Raw genomic sequence first — 5,442 nt, 5'->3', positions numbered from 1 at the left:
CCATATCCAAGTGAAATTGTGGGTCCTATTTTCATGGTCTTGTTCTAGGAGTAGGTAGGCAGATTTTGTGGAGTATAGACCATCTGGTGTTGCACCCCATATCATTCTATCTTCCTTGATTGGATTGGATTGGATGAAGAGTGTCAATAATGAATCGAAAGTCATTATGGGTGGGCCTTTTGTGGAAAATTGGGAAACCTAGGTACTTGCCAAAGGTTGAGGAGACTTTTATGGATAGTGAATTGGAAATTATTTCCATTTGGGGAGCCTGGCAGTTTTTGCTGAAACAAACCTTTGATTTGTTTAGATTTATTTTTTGCCCTGATGCTAGATTGAAAGAATTGATGGTATTCAGGATTGTGTTGCTGTTTGACAGGTTAGCTTTAGCAAAGAGGGTTAAGTCATCAGCAAAGAAAAGGTGAGAAATTTTTGGCCCATTTCTACTGATGCTGATTGGCTGCCAGTCCCCATTTGAGACATTGTTGTCTATGGCTCTTGACAGCCTTTCCATGCACATGATAAAGAGGTATGGAGAGAGAGGGTCCCCTTGTCTGATGCCTCTAGTGGGCATGAAGGGTGCAGTTTTCCCTCCATTGACAATTACAGAGATGGTGGATGTGCTAACACAAGACATGATAAGGTTGATGATGTTGGTTGGGAATTTGAAACCATGGAGAGTTTCTTTGATAAAGGACCATTCAAGTCTGTCAAAGGCTTTTTCCAAATCTATTTTTAGCATCATGTTGCTAGCTTTTCCTTTCATTTTCCCAAAGTGGGAGATATATTCCTGAACTATGATGGCATTATCAGAAGCTCTCCTGTTTGACAGGAAGCTTGCCTGGCTAGGTCCAATGATGCTTGGGAGGAAAGGTTTGATCCTATTGACTATGATTTTTGTTACCGTCTTGTAGATAGTGTCGCATAAGCTTATAGGTCGAAAGTTCTTAAGCACAGAGGCTTGGGGGCATTTTGGATGAGGCAGAGAAGAGTTTCATTCATTATTGGGTCCATGATTGATGTGGTGAAGCAGTTTTTGCAGTAGAGGATGACATCCTTACCCACGATGTCCCAGTATTTCTGGTAGAATAAAGGGTGTAGGCCATCTGGCCCAGGTGCTTTGAAAGGCTTGAGTGAGAAGATGGCATTTTTGATTTCACTGTCCCTAAGAGGCACTCCTAACATAGTCTGCTGAACCTGGGAAAGGGTTGGCCCTTGGATTTCTGTGAATGAGAGGCCAGATTTAGAGAATTGATATGAGGATTTGTACAGTTTTATGAAGAACTGTGAGATAGCCTGTTTGATTTCTCCTTCCTCAAATATCCACTGACCATTGTCATTTTGGAGGGAGGGGATTTTATTTCTCCTCCTTCTGTTAAGGGTAGATGCATGAAAGAATTTTGTGTTGGCATCTCCTTCAGAGAGCCAGTGGATTCTGGATTTCATCTTCCAAAAGTCTTCCTCATTTTTCAAGATTGAGTTAAGCTCAGCAATGAGTTGTGTTTCAAGGCTTTGAAGATTGGTACTTGTAGGGTATTGGGGTGATTTCTGAATTCCTGCAATCCTCGCAAGGAGCCTCTTTTTTTTATGAAAGATATTGCCAAAGGTGTCCCTGTTCCAACTAAGAACATTTTCTTTGAACAGGGAGGTGGAAGGGATTAAGGTGGAGTTTGGCCTGAAGGAGTCCCTAACCAGGTTTTGAAACATTGGGTGGCTGCACCACATAGACTCAAACCTAAAGGGTTTGTTTATAGGGCTAGGGTTGGCATTGCTTAGGCTAATAAGCATAGGGCAATGGTCTGACTGGGTTCTAGGAAGGTGTGTGATGTTAGCTTCATGGTATTGATTTACCCACTGGTTATTTGCAAGGCATCTATCAATTCTTTCCAGGATGAGAGAGTTCCTGTTTTTGTACCTCTTATTAGACCAGGTATACTTACTGCCTTTAAAACCTAGGTCTATGAGGTGGCAGTTGTTTATACAGTTCCAAAAGGAGTTGCTTCTGTAGGTATTGATGGGGTTGCCCCCAAATTTTTCTTCAGCTTTGAGGACTTCGTTGAAGTCTCCCCTTGTGGGGGTTTAAGATAGCGTATTGTACTGCATATTGATATATTCTTTGTACCAGTAACCAGCTTAATGTCGATCAGCCTCTATTTACTATTAACTTGACTTAAATTGAAAAGGAATTATATCCCTAGATAATATTCATGTTGATGTAGAACTTAAATTGCAGTATTGTATTTTCAATTGTGCCCTTTTCTTATGAGTACTTATGAAAATTAATATATAAATAATTAAGGGTATAAACGTCAACCAATGTTTCGAGGGTATTTTTGTCGCTTGACATTTAATATTCTAATATTCGTACTTTTATAATATACTAGTCTCTATTGCACGTGCCTCGCACGTGTAGCCTTAACTATTCCGAAAATGTTTATTTAAGTCAACAAACACGTATATTTTGAGTTAAATATTGTAAATATTTTAATTTGGATGCTTGTGTTAGAGTGTTCTTATTTCTAGTACTATTTTTCCAATAATAAAAAATCTATACTATTTAAAGTAGTAAAAGGAAACGTGAGAAAAATATAAGACCATCTATGAATTGTAGCCTTACAGCAAAATTTTAACAATTTTGCAATATTCATGTAACGGATCTTGCAGTTTGAACAATTACAAAGTTGACATATGTTTGTGACAAGTTGCATATTATAATTTTACCCAATATGAAATTATTTTTAAATCGTGTGCTGAATGCATATAGATTGAACTTTAAAATCAGAAGAAAACAAAAAAAGAACAATAAAAAAAATGTATTTAATAAAACAAATTCATGTCGGCATAGTTAACTTTCATATTCTATCAACATAGATTCTCTAGCAAAATCAAAATCTGGAATTAAAAAATTTTCATAAAAGAAAGCATGCAACAAAAAATTCCTGAAGTAGCAAGAAATCATCCGACATAAACATTAGATGAAGCAAACAAAAATAGAGGAAGCTTACTACTCCTCATGTTATTCCTCTTTGATGATCTATAGGTCGGGGCGATGCCTTAACCCCCACCAACAGGTGGCGTTTGATTTTTAAAAAATGGAGCGTGTACTCTTATATTGTTATTTTGTTATTTTATGTTATGTTGTGTATTTTATGTTTATTATGAGTCTATTGCTAGTACTATTATATCGTGACTTGTTTTTGTCACTTGTTTCCTTCTTGAGCCGAGGGTCTCCTGGAAACGGTTTCTCTGCCCCTCGGGGTAGGGTAAGGTGTGCGTACATATTACCCTCCCCAGACCCCACTTGTGGGAATATACTGGGTTGTTGTTGTTGTTGTTGGAGCGTGTACTCCAATTACTTCGCCTGTATAATTCGTATCTTATGATGAACAAAGCATACTTATAACAAAAAAATTCTCTTGTTTTTGGCTTGGTTCAAATTTCCGTGAATTCAACTTAGCCTCTATGTTTTGCAATGAAAGTCTCTCACATACCACAAACTAAACCGTATTAAAAAAATAATGAAGATAAGATGACTATAATAAGGAGTATTGGATTCGAAGCAATAGCTATTGTTTTAGTTGAGTAGGACTATTAATTATCTTGATTCTAGTTATAATGAAATTCAATTTTTGTTTCCTACAATAATTATAATACCACTTAAGATGGTTGAAGCAAATGCGGACACCAACATATGTTAATTCTATTTGGACCCTAATTAACGAAATATACCTTTTACGTCTTTGTACATTAAATGGTGTATGGTATTTTAAATGCTAACGGATATTGAGGGGCATAAAAGTAAGTTAATATTTTAGGGATATTTTTGTCACATAATATTTAGTATAAACTATTCGTGCTTTTATAATATTATAGATATAGATATAAATATACGAGTAAGTTTTTTTGCATGTGTACTCATATTAGTTATTTTTATTGGAACGAGTAAAATTACTTTCACGTACAAAATATCTATGTTACCGCTTTATAAAATGTATTGACAATTGATTGAGAAAAGGATAACATTTTAAAAAGAACCTAGAAGGATATGGGATAAACGTATTAGAAATTTAGAATCAGATGGGATTAATAATAAGACACAATCATTTATTTGTGTCCAATTTTCAAACTTCGCTTTTATGAGAAACTTAGTAAAAGCTTACTCGCTATTTATACCGAGGCAATTAGTGTATGGGATTTTTACCTTCCTATACCATATAGGAAACCTTATTACCCTCAATGTTTAAGGTTTGATTTAATTATATTTAGTGTACCAAATTATCAATTCTATACCATAGTGTATTTTAAGAGTACAATTAATGCAGCATATATCCCTCCTTAATTCAAGGTACCAAGAATGGGTCGTTTTTTTTTTTTTTGTTCTGTATCTTTTAGCAGCTTCTCTCCTTCGTTTACATTAAACATATTCCTGAATATATTCATTCTCCCTCCTTCTTTCACTATTTTCAACTTCCCCTTCACCGTTTCTGAAAACTTTGGCCCCAATTTCACTGCAAAACATCAAAATAGGAAAATATTTTTATTGTTTTCTTAAGCATAATAGACCGCTTATGTTGCCTATACCTGTGGGAATGAGGCCGTTGATGTGTGCATCTGAATATGAAAATTTTCAATAGTAGATGAAAGATTTCCAATAGCATCAGGCATTTCAATGGATTGGAAGCGACGTATAGATATCGCAACATTCTGCAGTCCACCAAAGAATTGAAGAATCGCAACTCATGTTCACCTGGTTCATTGACAAGTTGATTACCCCACAGCAGCAGATTTTTCAACTCACGTAGATTTCCCAAATTAGTAGGAATACTGCCTCTGAGATAGTTCCCGGATAGTTCTAATGTCTCAAGCTTGGAAGCATTTGTGATGTACGGAGGAATTTGTAGAAAAATTATAGATAAATTATAGAAAAATTATAGATAAATTGTAGACTGTTTTTTGCAGAAGATTTTGTAGAAGTTTTAGTCGTTTTGGATTTGTGAAAACAGAAAACAATGCATCTACAATCAGAATACAAATAATCTACAATTTATCTACAAACTGGATACATTGAATTTTAATATCCCAATTCCCATTTCAATTGTAGCATAATTGACATTTTCGACATAATTGCGTTTTTTGCAGAAGATCTGTAGAAGTTTTAGTCGTTTTGATGTGTGAAAACAGAAAACAAAGCACCTACAATTAGAATACAAATAATTTACAATTTATCTACAAAATATCTACAAACTGGATACATTAAATTTTTATATCCCGATTCTCATCCAATTGTAGCATAATTGTGATTTTTGACATAATTGCGTTTTTTCAGAAGATTTTTAGAAGTTTTAGCCATTTTTTATTTGTGATAACGGAAAATAAAGCATCTACAATTCAAAATACAAATAATCTACAATTTATCTACAATTTCTGCAAGTCGTCTTCTTCTTC

The sequence above is a fragment of the Nicotiana attenuata genome, chromosome 12 (genome assembly GCF_001879085.1).
Source record: "Nicotiana attenuata strain UT chromosome 12, NIATTr2, whole genome shotgun sequence".
NCBI lineage: Eukaryota > Viridiplantae > Streptophyta > Magnoliopsida > Solanales > Solanaceae > Nicotiana > Nicotiana attenuata.
Note: the sequence above shows the minus strand (reverse complement) of the source record.